Consider the following 23,512-nt stretch of genomic DNA (forward strand, 5'->3'; position numbering starts at 1 on the left):
TGCAACAGAACCATCATCATTCCAGATCTTCGAAAAGGTACTGCAGCACTAATGGACTATTACTGGGTGTGCAGCAAAAAAGCATACTTGCACCTCCCTCCATCCTGGAGGGGCCGCCGTGCTCTGGCAACGGTACATTCCGCACTGCTGGTCGTACCTCAGGAGCACCTAAAAGGGGGAGCTGTAACTGCAGATGGCCAAACGGCAACAAGGCCTACAGAGACACCGCCCACAGCATCACCAGCCATCTTTCGAATACTGTCAGAAGAAGAGCGACATGATCACCTGTCCCGGAAGAAACACTCCTCCAATTATTTATGCCAAGATTCCTCTGACTTGCTTAAACAAATACCAGATGAATACAAGCTTTTCAACTCAGCAGAGAAATTGTTTGTATCCCTCGTACCCAGCAGCCAAGCAAGGGCAAATACCAAATGGGTGCAAATTGTATGATGGGAGCTGATCCAGCTGGCGAATGACACTGAAGAAGGATTCAACATCATGAAGGTAGAATTAAAAGCACTCCGGTTGATGGTGATGCCGAACCGGTACGTCCCCAACCTCCTTACAGCCATGGAGGGCAGGGTTTGCAAAAAAAATCAGAAGTGCATGTGGCACATTCGTACCTTCTGCAGGAGCTGAAAACAGGACATTATCAAATGTGATAGCAGCAGTGCACGAACTTCAAGATGAAGAGCGAGCTGGAGTGCAGTAAGATGACTGGTTCAGCTGTGCATTCGGCTGGGTACCCTCATGGCTTGGAGTGTTCATCCTATTGATCTTCTGTGTGTGCCAGTTAGGGCTCTGATGCTGTGCAAAAGCGGTTCCGAATAGTGCAATGGTGATGGTGACTATTGATACTAGAAATAATCATAAGGTGCCTCAAAATACACAGGAAGCACAAATACAAACAGGAGAAAATGATGAACCCAAATACCGCATAGTAGCAATATACCGCAGTGGGGATGAAGTACACAATTATTATCATATCAACCATTTGAAAACCTGAAGATCTGTATATCCTGCACTCCTGAAGAATATGCACAACGTGGGGGAAGTTTGAGAAATGTATGTCGAGCATTGATGCCCATAAGAGGTAGCCCTGCTTGGGAGGAAGCGGAAAGAAAATCTCATGAAATACTGGGGGCGGGTATTGGTTACTGAAGGTGTAACTAAAGGGGGGAATGTTGGGAAGGATGTGGTCCTATCCCACCCCCCTAGATACGAGACACAAGGGTAAAACCAAAAAGAGCAACAACCGCCCTCATCTAACACGTGCACAGAGCCTTACACAATAGAGAAGTAGATGACTAATCTCGCCTATCCCTTTATCCTAAAACTCCATTTTGTATTCTGACCTAGACGCCATCTTTTACTGGGCCAAAATACCACCACTCTGTGAGGCTGTGGCACTCGCACCCCCAGCCTCTCTCGCAGAGCTACCATGCCATTCACACATTAGATCTGCTCTGTGTGAGCCTTGTTCTCACGGAAGTTCATCCATTCACTGTCCTTTCAATGTTTCAATTACTTAGTATCATTTCTCGAAGAATGTGCTCGGCGGACAGCGTGAGACGGGAACAGGCCCCAGCACAAATGCCCATCCGTTACCACGAAACTGCCCAAGTCCCTCTGACCCCCACCATGCCAGGCCAGGACCCACCTGGCCTCCCTTTCCCGACCCCCAATTCCTTTCATACCGATCAGCATCTAACCCCCTCGCCTTGATCATTCCAGAACACTCCCCCTATGCCTAATCTTGGGGAGCAATATATTCTTTCAAATAGTAACACGTCCGTTCGTATCATGGGGCACCACAAGGATAGGCAGTAAATCGAGCCCCCAGGAAAGATACAGGGTGCGGTATCAATTAAAACCTGAATGTGGAGGTCAGCATGCCAATATATTATTCCCCCCATCTACAAAGGACTCCTTTGCATGTGAGGTCCATTAATCTGCCATTATTCAGTTCCTGTTTAGCTTAGATAGTTATGAATGTTGCACCAGCCTGACCCAACCTTCTCTGCAGGGATGAGCCCAGCTGGCCCACGTGCACCAAGATTGACTGGGAAGCAACAGTCAATTAGGGCCTGGCATCCCCTATCAACTGCATGGATTGATGTCATGAATGACGTGTTAGTTCTTAATAATGTGCTGCCCGTGTCATTTTTGGCACATCGCTCTCGGGCAGAAGAGTTCTTTGCTGGCATTTCTTATATTATATAAACTTTGTTATCCTTGCAACTTTATCTCTTGGTCTCATTCCCTCACGGGGTCCGTTATTGTTATTATTATTATTGGGATACGTGTTTGGGGACATGCCTTCAAAGGTGAAGTCATTCCTCACGTTTAAAACAATGTGTGCGTTATGAAAGCAATCCCACATGGGCAGTGGGAAAAGAAAGAAAAACCTATTGAAGAACTAGGATTCAACAAATCTAAACGATTTTGAAAATGTAAGGGTGCAGAAGGAGAAGACTGACACACAGGTGGCATGATGATTGCTACAGACTTTTATCAGTCAACAAAATAAAGAGAAAACCTAACTTTCCCTAACGCGAAAGGTGGGGGCGGGGGGGGTTTACCCTGCCTCAACTAAAAGACTAGGGTTCTGTCAGAATGGCTGTGTACATCGATAGTCCACCATCCTGTGTCAAAAACCCTACTTCTGCCCCTTACACTTAAAACTAACCTAAAGATAAAGTAGACCTTCTTGGTCCAGAAGAATGATTCCCTGGTCCAGAAAAATGATTGCCTTATTCTGGACTGGGAGTAGAAGTGAGGATCTCCCGGATGGCCTCCAAGTGATGGCTTGTATGGACAAACAATATACCAAACTGTTATCAAACTCATGAAGATAGTGTGAAGTTATATTATGAACGATAAGAAACAGGAGATATGAGGAGGGGGCGTGGCCGGGAACCGACTGAACGACATGGCTCCATGAATGCTCCTGGTCAACCCTGCCATCGGAGTGAATCTTTGAAGCTAGGAGACATCACTGAGCCCCATAAATATTACAGCCGAGGCATGAGCACCCGCTGCCTCCAGCGCACCGAGTTGGGAGCCGAATAGACCGACCCATGCAGCCTGTCGGGCCCCCGAACTCAACCACCAGCCGGCGGGTAAGGAAGCCAAGATGGCGAGCGGGCACCTGGAACAGTCGCGGCCGCGGAGGGGAAGGGCCGCAACATACTGAGCGGCTCAAGCCCATATTGAACAGCCGACAGCAGCAACTGGCCGCTGGCGAGTTTCGGACCCGCCACCGCAGTGAGGGGTTGCTGTGGGAATCCCGAGTGCAGTCCTAGCGGCGTCTCCGGCGTGCCCCTGAAGCCGGGAGTCCCCCGCGGCGACGCACCCAAGTGGCTGGCAGGCAGGAACCCTCTGGCACTGCCTTGAAGGACTTTGTGAGGCGGCGTCCTCCCCAGGTGAGCAGTGCCGGGTGTGCTCCGTACCGCTCCCTTCCATCACCAGCCTGCCGGGACCGGCCACGCCACTTGGGGGGGGGCGGGCCGCGGAGGTCCCCTGTGCATGCCGCACCGGGAGGACAACTGTGAAGCTCTGGCCTGAGCCCCGCTCCTAAAGCGGGCACTTCCTCACGCCTGGGGGGGCCGTGGCTGGACACTGCCCGGCTCTCAAAATCGGCTCCCTTACACCGAATCCGAGTGTCCCCTCATTGGATTCCCCGGCGACTTCACTGCAGCACCAGCCTGTGGACAAGCGGCAGCCGGGACAGCACCCTCGGCACTACTCCAGCCACCACTTGGAACTCCTAACGATTGGTGGCGCAGCGGACAGGGGGGAATTTACCCAGTCATCCTTGGGGCTAGGCTCCCTCCTTTGAGCAATCAGCCAGCAGCCCAGTGAACAGCCTCTCCTCTGGAGAGTCCACATCTGGGGTAATACCAGCGCTGGGACAGCCTGTATTCACAGCAGTGCCGGGCAGCCACTGCCTTCTTTGGGCCTTCCCCCAACACAAACTTGGCAATCTATCTTCCTTTGGACAGCCCCCCACTGGCACCAGCGCAAGCATGATCCTTTTTGGGTAGACCAGCACCTCAGCCTTTAGGCAGGACGCTACACTTGACCAAGGTGGCTCCAGGTTTTGAACTCTCTTCAGCGCCACCACCACCTCCACATCATCCCGTGGTTTAAACGCAGCACTGCCAGGGAGGGGACCGGGGGAACTCCCTGCGCACGCGATCCAGGCGTCAGGCACCGTGCCTCTGTGGTGTCCCCGGGGGGGGCGTGTGGGGGGGGGGCTGGGTGGCGACGCCTCCCGGCTCGGATGCAGGGGACTGCAACATAACTCAATAGCTCAACCACACCCGAGGCACGAGGCCCTGCACGGCCTGCCCGCAGCTGGGCCAGAGGAATAGAAGTCCACACCTGGCGGAACTGACAGGAAAGTGGGGTACCAGAGACTGGTGCGTTGCGGAGCCATACGGGCAGCGCGGCAAACAAAGACTTTACCGAGAGCACCCCAACAACGCAGCTGATCTTGGCCAGGAATCGCAGGAACCAATCAGGGCGCACTGGGAATAGCACTCACACCGGGCAAGAGCCGAACAGATCCAGCACACATAACAGCCCCCGTTCCTCAAATCGGAACAGTCGGAGAAGCACCAAAGGGGCAAGAGCGAGTGCCCCTCCGTGCGGGGCGCACCCAGCAGCGCCCAGGCATACGCCTCACTGGGGCGCCTCAGAGCTGTGAGCCCACGGGGGAAGCCGTATCATGACTATCTACACCCCCCGACCGGCAGCACCATGGCGAAAAGGGGCAAAAGAAGGGGACATTGCGGCAATGAAGAACAACCCCAGCCAGAATAAAGCAGAAAAGCCCGAGCATGCAGCGGGCGTAACCCCTGGGGACACCCACACAACGGAGCAATCGCAGGCTGACCAATTTGCTACCAAGTCAGATCTAAAAGGTCTTCTACTGGCGCTTACCATGGAGATCCAGAAGGGCACAGACAAGGTCACCAAAAAGATCGCCTCGCTGGACAGAGGAGTAGAGGAGGTGGAAAAACGTACCGAGGAAGTTGAAAACGGTCCTATGTGATAAGATATTCGAACTGGAGCGCGGTTTAAACAGAATAGAGGTCTTGGAGGCCAGATGCGATGCACTCGAAACCAAGCAGGAGGACACAGAGAACCGATCCCGCCGCAACAACATCCGCATTTGTGGGATTCCCACCACAATAACTAACGCTACGCTTGAGGGCTTCACCAAAGACCTGTTCAGGTTTATAATAACACTAGCGGACAGTGTCCCCCTAGAAATCGACAGAGTCCACCGCACGGCACCAAGACAAGCATCAACTTCCCCACCGGACGTCCTCGCCCAAATCCAGTTCTTTAGAGTCAAGGAGGAGATAATGACAGAGGCTAGATCCTCGAAGCAAATTACCTTTAGTGGAGCGAACATTGCGCTATACCAGGACCTAGCGAGTAGAACTCTCCAGAAACGTAAGGCCCTCCGTAACCTAACAGAATGGCTGCCAGAACGGAAAATACAATATCGCTGGTGCCACCCAGAAGCCCTAAACTTCGAATGGGAAGGAACCCACAGGCAGCTCCGCAACCCAAAGGAGGCGGTTCGGTTTCTGGGAAAAGGATCCATTGACGAGGACTCTGAGCCAGTTGCACGCTTCCAGTCACAACCCAGGTCGCCATCATCCAACCGCTGGTCACGCGCCGACAGGTGCCACACGCCCCGGGGCCCTCGCAAACGGCATGACCCGAACTGGCTCGGCGGGTCCCAGCAGTCTGCCCGGAGCCAATGTGGAAGGTTAGTGCCACGCCTCTCAGAACACCCTGGGGACGCACGAGCACCTCCCCCGCATTGGGTCCCTCTCTCATCACGGTATGGGGGGTCTGGTATCCACGGGTGCACACACACGCATGCAGCTAAGAACATAATTCCATACCAATCTTCAACCGCACTCTCCCTGAGCCCAGGATGACGAACAGCTCATACCGCGCCACTGCTGCAGCCTTGTAGATACCCTCCATTACTTGCGAATTACAACTACTGACGGCGGAGCTTTATGGTCTCATCCCAACAGTTTCTGGGGGGGCAGGTGGAGGGGGGTAATTAAGGGGCCTGGGAATAGTTCAGAATCCCAGCGGCCTCGGTTAACAGTTTCACATGCAAACATCAGTAATTGCGGCACATCAACACACACGCACAGGAACCATCTCAAGGCCCCCCTTTTACCGCACAGCACTATCCGCACAGAACCAGGCGATCCATAACCAATAGGCCCGGACAACGTTAGACCTGGAACGTCCAAAGGTCTTAACTCTCCAAGGAAGCGCAAATCGGTGGAGAATAGACTAGCGGCACTAAACGGGACATAGTAATTCTCCAGGAAACTCACCTCTTGCCAGTCGATGAGCACCAAATTAAATTTAAGTTCTTCAAACAGAGTTTTTTCACCTCCAGTGGTGAGAAAAAACAGGGTGTGGCGATTCTACTAAGTGATAAATACCCTCTGACCGACCCCTCGGTCAAAAAGGACCCAACAGGCAGACATCTCCTCATACGGGGACATATCGCCGAACAGCCAATTACAATCGCAGGGATCTATGCCCCCAATGCAAATTAGGACAAGTTTATCTTAGAACTACTCCCAACGCTGTTGACTTTCACCACAGGATACCTCCTCGCTGGGGGGGGGGGGACTTTAACGCAGTCCCGGACCCCGTAAGGGATAAATCACTACATCCGTCTAACTTGGACGTCGCCCATTGGCTGGCCTGAGCTAGGCTGCTAAGAGAGTCGGGCACAGTGGACATATGGAGCGTAGCTAACCCAGAGACTCGCGACTACACATACTATTCAAACGCGCACAGGGGCACTCCTGAATCAACCTCTTATTAGCCACTAGTACATTATTCCCCTGCTTCAGCAAAATCGAAATCCACACACGCATGTTATCTGATCACGCACCAGTCTCGGCGGACCTCTCGATCCAGGGGGGTCCCAACCCACCTCCCAGATACTGGAAGCTCAATGATACCCTTCTGCTGGACCAGGTGATCAGGGGAGAGGCGGAAGACGCCTTGGTTAATTACTTCAAGGAAAACAAGAACCCCGAAGTCACAATAGGGCTACTAAAGGCTATGAAACCAGTAATAAAAGGGGGGTGGTGGGGGGGGGGGGGGGGGAGTTCATCAGCGCAGCCGCTGAGCAACTCAGAATCTCCAAGCTCCACACGCGGGCTCTGGAATCCAAAGTCTCCACACTAGAAATGGAATTAAAGGCCCAATACTCCAGAAAGGCGTACAGGGAACTAAAAAAAGGCTAGAAGAGCTCCAGAGATGCACTGGGCCGACCGCACCGCAAAGGATTTGGCGTATACAAAACAATTTTACTATCATAAAAGTAATAAGGCAAACCGAATAATAGCATACAAACTACAGAAGACACACAGTAGGAATAACATCACAAGCCTCAAAGGGCCGGATGGGAAAAACAAATACACCACTCCAGACATAATAGAAATTTTAGTGAGTCATCACAGGTCGATTATGCAAGGGCCGCCTTCCTCTTTGGAAGAAATGGCACAACGGAAACACTACCTACTACCATTCCGCGCCCCAACTGTCACTGCCCACCTCAACTCCTTAGAAGCCCCGATTTCCGCAGAGGAAATCTTAGATGCTATAAAATCACTAAAGAGCACTGCCCCAGGCCTGGATGGGCTGACGATCAGGTTTTATTATAAAACATTTGCACGCGTCCTAGCTCCCCAATTAACACTGCTGTTCAACTCCTTCCTGACCTCCGAGAAAGTAACAAACTCTATGGCCGAATCAACCACTATCCTACTCCAGAAACCAGGGAAGGACCCTGAACAGGCAGCCTCATATAGGCCAATAACACTAATGAACACTGAAGGGAAAATCTATTCCAAGGTGCTAGCAGCCAGACTGGGTAGGATCCTCCCCGAGTTAATACATAAAGATCAAACTGGTTTTATCCCGGGGAGAGGGACACATGATAATATCAGACGAACATTAGACATTATCGAATCTGCAAATAGAATGGGGACTGCGCTTCTAATCATCCCCCTCGACACACATAAAGCGTTTGATCTAGTAAATTGGGATTACATCCAGAGCACCCAAACCAGCATGGGACAGGGTCATAACTTCATTACCTGGACTATGGCAAACTATGCAACCCCATCCACACAACTTCGAATCAAGGGTAGAAAAATCGGAGTCCATCCCTATATCCAGAGGCACCCGCCAGGGCTGCCCGCTGTCCCCCCTGGTGGTCGCCCTGTCCATGGAGCCGTTCGCCGAGAGGATTCAACAAAACCTGAGCATCAGGGGGGTCACCATAGGTGGGATAGAGCACAAAGTGGCACTCTACGCGGACAATGTCCTCTTAACCATCACTGACCCGGACCCATCGCTGCAGCCCCTGCTAGAAGAACTAGAGGTATTCGGGGCAGTCTCCAGGTTCAGAGTGAACTATGATAAGTCCTCAGCCTTGCCGATCAATTTACCAAAGCAACAGAGAGACTTCCTTAGCCCCGAACTCCCCATCCCATGAGCCAACACCACGCTGGAATACCTGGGGGTCAGTAAAAATTAACTTGCTTCCCAGAGTGCTGTATCACTGCCTCGTACTCCCAACCCATATCCCAGAGGAGGACCTCATCTCCTTGCAGAGAGAAATTATTAAATTCATCTGGGGGGGAAAAAGACCTTGCATTGCAAAGAAAATAAGGACCCGAAGTCACCAGCTGGGCGGACTGGGTGTCCCGGATATCTCCAGATACAAACGAGCGGCCCAACTCTCACACGCTTTTGCCTGGACTCGCAACGAGGATCGTCCATGCTGGCTGCAACTGGAGGAAGCATGGTGCAAGCCACCCCTGTCTGACTTGCCACATATCTAGTCCTGGAAGGCTCCCCCCGCCCTGAACCCGCTACTAGCAACATGCAACACGGTGGACAGCTGGAGAGCCGCGGCCGGAAAATGGGGAATTAAGAGCTCATTGGGCCCATTGACACCTATCTGGGATAACCCGGGATTCTCACCAGGTCTCTGCAACCGCAGCTTCGCCAAGTGGAAAGCGGGCGGTCTCCATAGTATCTCGGACTTTCTGGAAGAGGGCCGGCCCCTCTCGTTCGAGGACTGCAAGGCAAGGTTCAACATCCCCGAGGAGGAAAGATTCCGCTACTCGCAGATACGCCACTGGATCTCTCAGCGCATCGTCAAAGAGTGTGGCTCTAGAAACCTAACGCCCCTAGAACTTACATTGACATCCTCCCCTCCGAAGGGTAAGATATCCACTCTCTACAAACTCCTGGAAAAGACAAACCCAGAGACGAAGGAATGATATATGATTAATTGGGAGAGGAACCTGGGGCGCCCCCTGGAGCCAGAGGCATGGAGCAGAATATGGTCAAGGCTTCACAAAAGCACCCAGTGTGTTACCAATAGGGAAGGAGGATATAAGGTATTACATCACTCCAACCCAACTGTTCAAATCTGGCGCAAGCTCCTCACCGAACTGCTGGAGATGCTGCCCTCAAGAGGAATCGCTATTCCATCTTCTATGGGATTGCCCTAAAGCAGCACACTATTGGAAAGGAGTGCTGAATCACATTCAGACAATCACAGGCCTCTCCATACTGTGGGACCCCGGAATCATCCTGCTGGGGGACACTGGGGACGGGGACATGCCACTATCAGGGAACAAGGCCCGCTTGTGCACACAATTGTTAACAGCAGCCAAGATTGCCCTCGCCCGACTTTGGAAGCACCCCGAAGGCCCCTCTATCCCGCTATGGTGGGCTAAGTGCTGGGACATTGTCACAGCGGAAAAGATTACAGCACTTCGCATGGGCAACCTAAACCCCTTCCGAAACACTTGGACCCCATTCATGGCTTACGCAGAACGTTTTCCAGCTCTCACGCAAAAACCCCCAACCACCCGTTGGCTGGATTGAACCACAAGCTGACGCACTATCTCCAGGCAGAGTCCTCCACCGCTGGTCCCCCCGGTTCCACTGCCAGACGACGCAAAGAATGAACTATGCGATAATTTATGATTTTGCCAATACTGTTATGCACTGTGCTATAATTTACGCTTTTGCCAATACTGATGTCAATTGTCTAATTGTTGTTTCTTTCTTTGATAATAAATAAAATATCCATGTTGAAAAAACAGGAGATATCCCTTTCAATACAAGTCTCCAACGCACCTTGACGAGAAGGCTGAAAAGGGATGCGAGACCAACAAGTGAGAGAGAGGAGGCTGAGAACAGAGAGAGAGCAAAAACCTGAGAGATGCAGGGGAAGCTCCTTGTGTGCAACAGCATAAGCAGGTGGGGCTCTGGGAGAACGCAGAGTCGACGTGCGGCAGAGCCTCTCCAGCATGAAACCAGAAACAAGCAACTGGTGTGCTAAAGCAGAACAAATCCAAGCAAGGCAGAGGAGAAAGAAGGGTGGTGACGTGACCACGAAGTCCGAGTGGTGGGCAGTCTGCCCATGCAACAGCAACAACATCATCCAGGGGAGCAAGCACCTCTCAGTCCGAGTCACGATCCATGTGACGTCCCAGAGACGAGAACGGCACATCAAGGAAAAAGATTCTGTGTAAAGCAAGCTGCGGAGCAGCAAAGAGAAGGAAAGAGAATCCAAGGGCCTGCGGGTACTGCAAATGTTGCCCCGGAACTCAGAAGGTAAGACGACGAATGGGAATATCGGAAAGCCAAGCACGACTCATAAGTTAAGCAAAACTCATCCCAGTACTAATGGGCAATCTATTGGAAACAATCCAATGAAACAGAACTGTTTGAATGAGGCAAGAAAAAATACGAAACACCCCTTATCACTTTGGAAAAAAAGGGAAGGCACACCCAGATCTCGTAGATAATAAAGACAGCACAGAAAAAAGAAACATCTAGGGAGAACAAACCTGTGAAGCAAGGAAGCCCAAAAACATACACAAAACTCCAACCATGGGTACTGGGGAATTGTAATTGGAACTTGAGCTACCATAAAAAGAGAGAAGAGGGTAACAGATTCAGGAACCCTAGAATACAGAGAAAAGGAACCTAAATAGACAAGCAAGAATAAGAACCAGTCCCCTAAAGGAACTGCAAAACTTGATACAGTAGATGACAAGAGGCTATTTGCATATGGTCTACTGAAAGGAGTAGGACAAGTGAAAAGAAACTTGTGACAAAACATGAACCCCAGGAGAAGGAAGTCATTCTCCTGACCTTAGTTATAATAGTGGTAGGGTCAGATAGCTTAGATTTGGACAGAGGTCGAATTGGTTTTTGGAGATTCATCCTGACTGACGAGCACCTTAGTAAGATAGGCAGCGAACACCCCATAGTTATAGGGAGAGCTAGGCCTTATTTTACTTTAAATAAACTTCCCTGTAAGAACATGCCTTTACTGCATCAATGTCCTTCTTCTGATCCTCCACAGGCCCTAGACAGTATAAAGCCGACCAAATATCATAGGCGATTGGCAATCTTATCTGACACAAAATACGGCTTGCCTAATTCTAGGATTTCAAATGTTCTTCCCATCAAGAAACACAATCTGCAATTCTGAGACAAACAAGGAATAGAAGCAGGTGACCTTATTACATAGTTTCTTTTTTTGGGTGTAGTTAAATATTTAAAATACAGAGATTTTTCTTACACATCAATTAGTATTCTGGTATAGAGGAAAAAAGCTACAGTCATGTTCCTTTTGTATAATATACATCTATGATGATTTTCCTTTTAAAAGATGGTCAAGTTTGTTTCTCGTGTCGTGTATACTACTAGTCTACAAGAGTATTAGGTCTGTTCTTCAAACATTCACAAATAACTGCACCTTGATGTACAACAAGGAATGAGTAACAATGTTGCCAGACCCAGTTCCATACAAGAAGAACTGGAACCTGGTTAATTGCGAAGTTTCAGACTGGGCTAAAATCACAGCTAAACCGCTTCACTAAAGTGTGTGACCTTGGGGAACTCATTTATCTCCTAGTACAAAACAAAACCTGTCTAAATTGATTAAAAAGTGTCAGTCATGTGTCGAGTCATCAGGACATCTCATTCTTCCATGTCGAAGATGAAAGCCATCAGAGACTGGGTTGGTCTGGGTGCTACCCAGTGTTCCTCCCAAAGGGTGGCTGAGGAGGGATCCAGTGGGGTTACTAGCCTCCCCACCCACCAGAAACGCTGTTGCATTCCCATACAAGCCATGTTAAGAGGACATGGCTTAGCACCATACAGTTCCAAGGAATCCTTGCTAAATGGTCCCAGACAAAAAAAAGTCATGGACAGTATAACTAATGAAAACAAGTCTGAGCAAGTGTGAGCAGTCTTGCAGTCTACCATACAATTCCATTGTTTTCACTGTGGGAAGACCATGCCATTAAAAACATGTCTGCTAGTTGGAGCGTACACGGAGTCAAAGCTGGGTCTGAGCAAGTGTGAGCAGTCTTGCAGCCGTCATCACTGCGGCAGGGAGGGGAAGCTGCCTGAAGCAGAACTCACTCTGAAGAGGGTAAGGACGGATCAAAGTGACTGTGTATATGCGTATGCTGAGAAAACCTTTGATTGCCCCACCCCCATGCCTTTTTTAAAACTAAAGACTGCATACAAGAGGCGAACAGCCTTGTGAGCATCACCAGTGTGAACCCAATAGCGTGAAGCTGGTGTTAAGACATTGGAGCACTCTATTTTCCATACTTCTCTGAGGGGTGACTGCAGGTTTTAGAAACCTTTGAGTCCCTCATTCTCTTTAACTCTATCGGCAACTTGAATTGACAACTGGAGCACTGGGTCCTTTACTTATTTGAAAGAGCCGACTGTGGGTTTAAATAACCCTTGAGCCCCGTATTACTGCCAATCTTTCTATCAGTAGTCGTTCCCTATACGAGACTACAAGATCGCCTCAGACATTTCTAGGAAACCAACAGAGAAAATGAAAGAAGGCATTAATGACACAATGGCACAGACGGGTTTCCATCCAGACCTGAGGAGTCAGGGCTCACTAACGGATGAGATTAATCTCACAAATCACACAGACATGGAAGAAACTCCAAATGATTTAAGGGTGTGTAATGCCATGGATGGTATCCACATGTTGGAAACTCTGGAAGAGCTTCCTGTGAATTACGGAAATGTATCAGCCATTAAAGGACGGGAGACTATGAAAATGATGCAATGCCCAGATAGAAATCTATCAAAATTGAAAGGAAAAGCTGTGACAAGAGCATTGATGAAACCAAACAAAACAGAATTGATGGCGCGAGTTCATGCAACAGCGCAAGGAAAGCATCAGCTTCCTTGCAAGGATCGCCAATAGCAGGACAAAGAATCACAGACTTTTTTCCCCTAGCAGGAGTAAGCACAGAAATAAGACCTCGTATGCCAATATGTGCTAATGCAACAGTCGATAATTCCTACATGACCCGAGTATGATAGAATTCTTCAACACACATAATCCCACCCTGATGGTAGAACAACAAACTTACCAAACTTTTAAAATAAATGGAGAAAGTCTAATGCAACAAACGTGTGACGCATCTGTGATGGGGTCCCCAAGTGACCTAACGGCCATCATCGAAAAGGATATGGGAAACAGTTCCATGGAAGAGTCACCCTCCAGACTACATTACACACTAAGAGAGGCAGATGAACGAATCCAAATGACCTCTCCAACGATCTCTGCCCTAAATGTCGTATTGAATTCATTTGTCGAACTCTACGACAATGTATGGGAAGAGGTGGGAGCCCATACGATTGCCTTGAGTGAGATAAAATGGTCCTTGGAATATTTGGAGAAAGTCTACTACTCTAATAGACCGTGCTGCGGATAACCAGATAACTGCAGGAGGCGGGCAGAGGATGAGGTCAATCTACCGATTAAATGCACGGTCCAAAGGCCCAAGAGTGCCAAGAAGGAATCTCTTAAACACCCTTTAAAAATCTGCCATTGATCAATGATGCGACAGGAAAACTGCTAATGTCACAGATGCCAAGAAATACAGCGAACCTGGCAGGTACCCTCAAGTTGAAACTAGCCAAATTGCCAGCTAGTAAGAGGAAACATATGGAGGAGAAAAGGAAAGTGACACCAATTCAATGGGGCCGCGGAAAGATACAAATAAAGTGAATAATGATGGAAAATCCTTAAACAAGAATAAAACAGACACCAATGGAGTGTATAACGTCGGGAAAACCTAAACGACTATCAAAAATATCAGCAGAGCCGTCAAATCAAGAACCAGACTGTATATTGACTAAATGCAACGGAAGCGTCCAAACCTACATTTTGGGGGGAGCCCTGGGAAGGGGCACCTTAAAGACCACTGACCCCCAACTGCCAACTGGAGAAAACAAGTCATGGTCAATAAGAGAAACCGAGCCATGACCAATTGGGAACAAACATAGTGGGTGCAAGTAATGTAGTCTCTATCAAGACTCTTAACTCGCCAATACTCAAAGCAATGAAAGACTGCCAATGTGAAAAATCTATAACTGGTGGCCTAAAATCATGCATATAAATGGAAGGAGTCAATAAAGAAACTCGACAACATGGAAATAATATCACCAAGAAAAGTTACCCTACACAAGAGACATTACTGACAACATACCCTGAAGGCAGGTGCACAACGAAGAGAGCGTGTTGCGACTATCCCCTGGGGAACTCCCTATCCCACAACAGCAATACAGTACTGAATCTATGTGTAGTACCCAAGTATGATCAATGCAAAGGAGAACATTCTGTCAACACGAGAGGGTGGGGGGGTGCAAACATGCAAATGTGTGTAACAGCTCTCCAAGTGAGAGACCAGACTTTGATGTGTCCAGGGTACCAGCCGGCCCATGGCCAACCTCAAAGCCTGCTGCAAATCAACTTAAGAGATGCCTGACCTGCAACACGTGGAGGGGGAGGAGAGTTAAAAAAAAAATGCTAACAGGAAACAGGTTCAGTAACACCACTAGTATGCAAGACGAGATGAGAGATAGGGATGTCGCCCCGGAGAGGAGAAGAATTCCCACATTGGGCACCAATAGGCCCTCCCTGACCTTAATAGATAGAGGAGGGCAAGACAGGGAGCAACAAAACTCCAACGTATCAGACACAAGTGACAATTACTCATCATACATGATTATGGAGTATGTTCTCGATTCGAGACTATGCCCAGGCCTGGTCTTGAACCGTACAAATATACTCACGATAATTAATGCAATCCCAGCCTTGTCCCTGATCTTCTCTAAAGATATTGGCCAGGTCAAATTTCATATAAGATCTAGGAGTTGACACTGCTAAGATAAAGATACCCTCAAAGATAGTATACAAGATGATACTGCAGGATGGAGAACTGTTTAAAACAATGGGCTTTGAAATTAGACCCTGCCCAAATTACGATGACAAAGAGTCCAGGGGCCCTTGGAGTGCGGGGCTATTTGACAAATTGAGGAGAGGAGGGAAATTGCTGAACTGGGCAGATCAAACAACATCCCAGGAGAGAAGGGAGGTGTGCCCTGATCGAAAAAGAGTGACACCTAAGAGAGATGTCAGATGGAAAAGACGAGAGCCCTCCTGGTCTAGAAGGCGAGACTATTAAGCCTCGCCCGGATGCCCAGGGAAAACCTACTACGAACCCAAGGCCCAGAAATGTTGTACAGCATCGTGGAATATTAGAGGATTTGAGAAATTAACACGAGAATCTACCCTCATAGAAACCCTGAATAAGTACTCTGTAGTATGTTTGCAGGAGACCTGCGCTATGAAACTCTTGTGGGATGGTCATCACATGTTTACACATGGAGCCACAAGAATGAATGAGGGCCGACCTCTGGTGGCCTAGGCCTATGCATAGAAATTAAACAAGGTATTGGCCTGAAGGGAAGCATGAACACCCACGAGACTAGGGGGATTCTAGCTGTGGAAATAGAATTAGAACCTATGCAGATCCAGAAATACATCCACGTGATAAACATATACTGGCACCAGACCCACATTGAACCGAGTAACTTTTTGGTGAATTTGGAAGATATCATGGGAACTTACAAAGCAAAATGCCCAAGATTTGAGGTATTCGCAGGGGATCTAAACTCACACCGTCTCCCATTAAATGCATGTAAAGTAGGCAACGTAGGTCATCTAACTGATTATGAGATGTGACCAATCCAACAAGGTCGAAAGTGGAGGGAGTTCTGAGAGAACTGGGGATGCAGATATTGAATGGCCAGATATCAGGAGAAATTCCCCCTAAGCCAACATGGCAAAGGAATGACTTGCAGTGATGGATCGACTACATAGTAGTGTCAGATGTCAAATTCGGACCCTCCGTCTAGTCTCGGGGACAAAAACCAGTCTTGAGATGACAAATCCAGTACCAGAAGAGTTGTGGTGTAGATAATTAGAAAATCTTGGTTGATAAATAATGATCAGAATATTTATTTGCATTACAAAGCTTCAATTTGGGGTAATCCTAGTCTTCAACTGGCAAACAAAACTCTACATTGGAGTAGTTGGATTGTTAAAGGCATTTTAAGGATAGAGGACATTATATAGGACAGACGGATGGTTCCCTTTTTAGAGTTGCAGAGGAAGTTTGGTTTGGGAATGAGGGAGTTGGCTAGGTATAACAAAGTTAAGCTACTTCTCTGTCAAAGACTAGGAATGTTGTCAGGTTCACTGGAAACTGAACCGGTCTTATGTAAAGTACTGAAATAATTTCCACGTGCAGTATCTTCTAATGTCAACATAATGCCTCCAGAAGATACTACTGTTAAGTCATGGTATAGACTGAAAGAAAAATGGGAAAATTAGTTGCAGTGCCCAATTTTGGAAGACGAATTGGGGGGGTGGGAGGGGAGAGATACTACAGAGGGGCTATAGGAGTACATAGGATTTGAATTTACGCCCATTTCATCAGAAAATGCTGGGTGATCTGTATTGGACACCTGTGCGTATGCATGGAGTTGGTCTCATAGATAATGAGGTATGCTGGGGGATGTAGGAAAGAGAGAGGGACTATGGTTCACATGATGTGGAATTTTTAGAGATCAATGAGTTTCGGGGGGGGGGAGATCGGTTGGATACAGTATTGTCTATAAGCTTTCCGAGGACACCCTTGTCAACAATTCTTTTATCAGATAGAGGAAGATGTATGACTGCTAGAAGGTATAGGTATTGGATTAATAAAGCTTTAATAGTGGCAGTGAAACAAATTTAGCGATTGTAGAAAACTAGGAAAAAGCTACAGGTGGACGATTGGGTCAATGATATGCAGCTATCAGATTTTGAAAAGTATATGTATTATAGGAGAATCAGGAAGAGATTTATTTGGCTATCTGGTCGCCCTTTAATGATTTGTAAGGTGCATAGAAGTGGGTTTAGTGAATAACATCTGATAGCTGCGTGTTCATGTGGGTTATGACAAATATAAGGTATGCTGGGTGTGGGGTGTGTTTATGTTTTGTGTGGGGTGCTTAGTTTATCTTTTTTCCCTCTTTTTTCCTCGTTTTAGATCTTATACAAATATACTAATTGTGTATAGAGGGTTGACGACAATAGGGTATTGGTATGTTTGTTAATATGCTCAGTGGATAATTATAATCTTTTAGGAATTACTCATTTAACTCATTGATAGTTTGTACTTTTTGTAAATACGAATGTTAGAACTTGAGAATTGTTACCTATTGTGGATCCTGTTATACGTTTTATTGGAAAATATAAAGTTTTCAACAAAAAAAGAAAATCTCTACAAAAAGTGACAATTGGATTAATGTAAATTCACCTGTTATGAAAAATGGGATATTGATCTCGCTTTAGAGATCGTAGAAGATATTATCTCTTCAGGTTCAAATTCCTGTGATCCCAGGCCCAAATGGTCTCTGCAACATAGTAATGAAGCAAGGTATCAATATACGGGTATCGATCCTGCAAACTATTTCAGAGCATTGTAGAAACTAATATGTTCCACATTCATGTGCCCATCTACAATAAATGGAAACGCCTTGACCCAGCGAACTATAGAGTGATCGCCCTCCTGGACGTATAAAGCAAAGTCTTCGCAAAATGTGTACTGCGAAGAATAGAAGACTGGACCTTGAAATCTTTTAGGTCATCTAAATTCCAGAGTGTGTTCAGGAGGGGAATTGGCACGGACGCAAATGGGCTATTCATCCAATCCCCCAGTGATCAAGCAAGCACTAAAGGGAAAGACCCCCCTATATGTGGCAAGTGTAGACTTGAGTTTGGCCTTTGACACAATAAACATAGAAAGGATGTTACGGAAGTTGTACAAGTGGGGTTTACCAACGCAGATTATTGACATCATAATAAAAATACACACCAATATACTTCGATCAAAGTCAAGCTGAGTGCTACTATGGAGACATCACACCAATACTACGATCAAAGTGAGGCTGAGTGCTACTGTGGAGACATCGAAAAAAATTAGAACAGCATGAGGCCTCAGACAGGGGTGTACATTGGCTGCCTGTCTCTTCAATTTGTACCCATCGGACCTGGGGGAAGCACGAGAGGGGGCATCATTTGCGCAACCAAGTGTAGAAGGAGAATGATGTAATTGGTTAGCATATGCAGATGATGTGCTCCTACTAGACAAAACTCCTTTGGGATTAAAGAGACTCCTTAATACATTTGAGGATTATATAAAGATAACAGTCTAGTGGCAAACCCTTTGAAATCTAATATACTATGCTACAATGGGAGAAAGAAAAATCCAACTAAATGTAATAGTTGAATGGGGGGTATCTACATTGCAGGTACTGCAAACAGTGAAATACCGGAGGATCACTTTGGTTGCACCACTGAACTATGGAATCCGAAAGGAAGTTGTTTGGGCAAAAGTGAAACAACTTGCAGCACAAATGGTGTATATTAGGAGTAAATATTGCTGCTTTAATATAACCCTGCTACTCCAGTTCCATGTATCCAAAGTAATACCATCCGTCCTTTATGGCCCGGAAATAGGGAATGGATTAATCTGCAGAAAGGTTCTCGCTCGTCTGAATTGTGTTCCAGTCTCAATATTGCGGTTTGAATAGGGCTTAAATTGTATAAATATAGTAATAGTTTCTTCAGAAAAATTAAGCTATCAAAAACTTGTAGGGAGTGTAGCGACTACTTTATACGCCTTGATGGGGAAACAGATGGCAGATTATGTTGAAAGTCCATTTGCCCCTTTTAAAATAAACGATCAGGAAATAATGTCTCTGTACGAGATCTTAATTAGAATTCTGTTAGACAATCCTAAAAAAGTAAAAAGGAAACTCCTAGACCGTAATTGGCAAAGAAAGAACCAGATATAAATCCTATAGAGAAATAAGCCTAGAGGCCAGGAGAAGGGGCTCTACACTTAAATACCTGACGCAATGCCCAGACAGTAGGTATGGAGAGACATTTATGAGAGCACATTTCAACCTGCCCACACACGTGAGGTTTTATTCTCTCAGGGTTCAGTAGAAAATATGAATTGCCGATATTGTGGAACTGTCACTGAATCCCTAAAACTGCTTATGGTTATGTGGCCGCAACTCCAGATACTGAGAATGGAATTTCTTAGTCTCTACGTTCATGATCCAAATACTTTGAATGAAGAAACTTTTTGAAAATATTTATTAGCAGGAACTTGTACTCAACTTTTGATCAGAACTGTACAATTTCAACAAAATACACAAATTAGGCTTATTGAAATAACAATGAAATTGTAAAAAGCAGTAGATTGTAAAATTTTGATTGATTGTTGACCTATTTTACTTTTCCTTCTTTTTTCTCTTTCCCTTTTAAATTATGTACTAGTTTTAAAAAAATAATTGTAATGATAAATTGTGATTGATCTTTTGTTTGCTGTATAAGGTTTAAAATAAACCATGTACAATAAAAAAAAATTAACAGATTCCAGAAATCTTTATTGAAGGTCCCAGATACTCAGAATAATTGTCAATGTAAGAAAAGGTGAAGTCCGCAAACTTTGAGGGCTTGCAAAACAGACTGCTTAACTGAAAGAGTCATCCCACTGCAGCATCAACGGCACCTGCAGCACACGGCAGCTGCAGAATGGGCTACAGGAAATAACCTAGAACAGCCATACAGCCCCAACCTAGTAGCTATAAAAAAGGAGAAAGGAGGCAAAAAGAGAGAATCCCAGGGGAGATTGACGTGCTTGCTCACGCTCCCTTGATTTAAGGGGAGGCGCCAGGATGCGGATCCCACAGTAATAACACCTGAAAGAAAGTCAGGATAGCTTGGAAGAGGATACAGGAGACTAGGCTGAAAGTGGTCCAGGCCTGGACGGAGTGAGCTAATTTGATGTTTGGGAAGCAGTTGTCATGCCTTAACATGAATTGAAAGACCAAAGCCTATGGCTATAAACTAGACAGAAAGTAAGGAAGATAAGGTGTTGGAACTTTGTTGGCATTCTTTTTTGAAACTTCATGGCTTAAGGTCCCTCCAATTGCCCATGGGACATTTTATGGCTTTTTTTAGAAGGGCAGCAGGCTTAAGGAGTACAGAAGAGAGGGGTTTAGGAGTAGGAGTGTGGGCGGAAAAGGGGCGAGTATAGGGGCGTGCGCACCCGCCACCAAAAAAATATGTGGTTCAATGTCCCATGAGGGTAAATGTCACAGATCCCTTAGGAAGAGAGAAGGACCTATTAGAATAGGCTGCAGATCTTCATGCTTGTAGCAAGATACCTCTAAGGAAACCCTGGTCTGCTTGTGTTCGTCCTGTACACTGTTTTGCTTAAGAAAATTACTAGTTCAACCATGAAACCTACACGCGTTTATCCAACACTTGCACCCGATAAAGATAATGTTGTTACGACATGAAATCTCACACGCATCATGGCTCGGCTGACAACAGCCCCAAGTTCTCAACGGGACACTTCCAAATAACGCATGATTTACTGACAATTGTGCTCATTAATATATACTAATAGTGAGATTCACATATAGCATACCATCAAATCAATTGATTCCTGACAAGGACATGATATGAAACACAGTGACAGTACTGCAGGGGTCCCAATCGCGATCACAATGACATGTTTTGGGGCTCCCTACGGCTCTTTAATTTCCACCCCCAGGTCCCTGTGTGACCAAGCAACAACAGGTGAGGACTCTCCATAGCAGGTTTGTTATTCAGCCACCCCCTCATTTGACAGCCCTAAGACACCCATTACTTATGTGTATATGCCTTTGAGTAAGTGACAGTGGCTACTCTGTTACGTGTAGCTAAGTTTGCATTGTTTACTCGCCCTACGCGCTATAAATAGAGGAGCTGCATTTCACTGCAAGGAGCTGTAAAAGTGAGTGCTCTGAGCTACCCTTCCATGACAAACACGTGGGTAGCGTCAGAAGCCTCATTATACAAGACCTCCCACTCCACAATCTCTGCCCCCTGTCCCTCTTTCCCATAACCAGTTTTGCGCTTTCCCCTGTACTTGCCAGTGGCCTCGCTCCTTGCGTTGCCCCTCTTTCAGCTTCTTTCACACACACACTTCAGGCTTCTAGCAGTCCCGCTCGTTTCACGTCACGGCTACGCGCCCCAAACTAGCGTCATGAACCCGGTGTTATGTAATATTTGGTATCCCACACCGATCCGGTATCCCCTGGTCTTCGGCTGTGTTCGGCTTATTGCTGATTGGCTGTATTCAGCCTTAGCACCGCCCCTGTGAGCATGAGCACCAACCCCTCTTCCGAGTTGTTACAGACAAAAGCAGCAGAGTACCGAATGAGCTGCCTGCCTCCGCTGTTGTAATAGTGAAATACGTTTATTCTGAGAGAAAGGTTTGCGTTAAAATGCGAGGCTGCTTTTGAGGAAGCATTTGATGTAAAGCTTTCTCTCAGAATAATCTATACCCACAACGGAACGAAGCTCTGCGTTTCATACACTTTAACCTGTCATTAAAATACGAGGCTTCGACTGAAGAAGCCATTAATGACTCGTTACAGTTCATGAAATGTCGAGCTGCGCCCCATTGTGGTAATAATATGACAGTTACAGCTTATGTGAAATGTTTTTTAAGCCTCCCTGTATTGTCCAGTCAGGGCAGTATCCAGCATTGCAAGAGGGGGGCGGAGGTGAGTGGTGGGGGATCGAGCCATGATGAAAGTCCTGCTACTTTCCCCCCAAAAGCAGCGCGCTAAATTTCATATGGTCTTATTCGCCCCCACAAACCGCCCATCCCTGCCCCAATCTACTTCTTTGGTAACATTACTAGTGTGTTAGATCCGGCCTCCGCAGCTCTGCGCGCGGGGAGACCGGATTAGTGGAAACGCAGGGCCGCGCGGCATCTGTGTCACAGCTCCAACGGGAGCCGATGAATCACCCAGCAGACAGTGTTAGGTTGGCCCGGAACTGCCTCCCGTACTCGGGGCGGGGCTTTTATTAGAGCACCCTGCGTCACCACGTATGCAGGGACGCAGGGCGGATGTAACATTCCTCCTTTATTTCAAATGAGGTTGACACTACACACAAACATGCTATAAACTTCAATTAAACAACATTATACTGTTACACGTCCCTGGACCCTCTACCATACATAGTCTTTGAGCCTGGCGGGTGGTTTTCTGGCAGTTCTCAAACTATATCGCCCGTCTCTGGTGGTGACCCCCGCTGTCCCACTGGGTGCCTCACCTTCACTGTCTGGCTCACCCATGTCCGGCTCGCTCCACTGCTCCCACATCCTGTCACCCACTGCGGCCTCGTCCTGGTGGGAATCGGGCTCTTCTTCGTTGGCCTGGGATGCCTCCTCTTCTGGTGGTCTTCACCATCGGTCCACAGGTTGCGTGGCACCGCCTTGAACCACAACGCATTTCATGTCACCTGGCAGCGCTCTCTCGTTACCGTCACCATGGTCCCTTGCTTGCCACTGACGGTCCATGGGAGCTCTTCATATCTGGTGTCCAGTTTTGACTTTGTCAGATTTTGCAACATGACCACCTGATCGCACACCTGGTGGTCGGACGGTCTCGCCCTTCTCCTGGCACTCATGTGTGCGTTGGCACTCGTTCTCCTTCTCTCCGTACGCTCCTCATCTACTTCGTCCGGGGTCCGGCTGGGGTGATGTGGAATCGAGGATTTTATCACGGTGCCATACATGAGGTCAGCTGGCGGGACGCCCGTCGTGCTGTGATGCGTGACCCGGTAGCTCCGCAGAAAACGGTACATGTCAATTTTCCACGGGCTGGCGTTCGCCTTGGATACTCTTAGTACTTTATTCAGGATCCTCATGAAACGTTCTACATCGCCGTTCGCCTGGGGCCATCTCGGCATGATGTGATGGTACTTGATGTTTAGTTCGTGCAAGTACTTTTTGAATTCCTCCCCTTGGAAAGGGGCACCATTGTCGCTCTTGATGGTGGTGGGTAAACCATGTGTCGCAAACATCTTCTCCATGGCAGGGATGACCGCCTCCTCTGCTGTGGATTCCACTATTTCGACCTCGGGGTATTGGGAGTGGTCATCAATGGCTACCAGGAG

The 23,512-nt window shown here is 47.4% G+C and overlaps 1 protein-coding gene across 3 annotated transcripts in view; it reads right to left on the reverse strand.

Annotated features, from left to right (window-relative positions):
- Positions 1–21,606, reverse strand: part of DCAF1 (DDB1 and CUL4 associated factor 1) — a 1,932,496-nt gene extending 1,910,890 nt beyond the window's left edge. For all 3 annotated transcript variants that reach the window (XM_069644104.1, XM_069644105.1, XM_069644103.1), the window contains exon 1: positions 21,475–21,606. The gene's annotated coding sequence lies outside the window, so the exon portion shown is untranslated. The remainder of the gene's footprint in view (positions 1–21,474) is intronic.
- Between the last annotated feature and the right edge of the window lie 1,906 nt (positions 21,607–23,512).

The sequence above is a fragment of the Ambystoma mexicanum genome, chromosome 2p, assembly GCF_040938575.1.
Source record: "Ambystoma mexicanum isolate Mex_15411 chromosome 2p, UKY_AmexF1_1, whole genome shotgun sequence".
NCBI classification, from domain to species: domain Eukaryota; kingdom Metazoa; phylum Chordata; class Amphibia; order Caudata; family Ambystomatidae; genus Ambystoma; species Ambystoma mexicanum.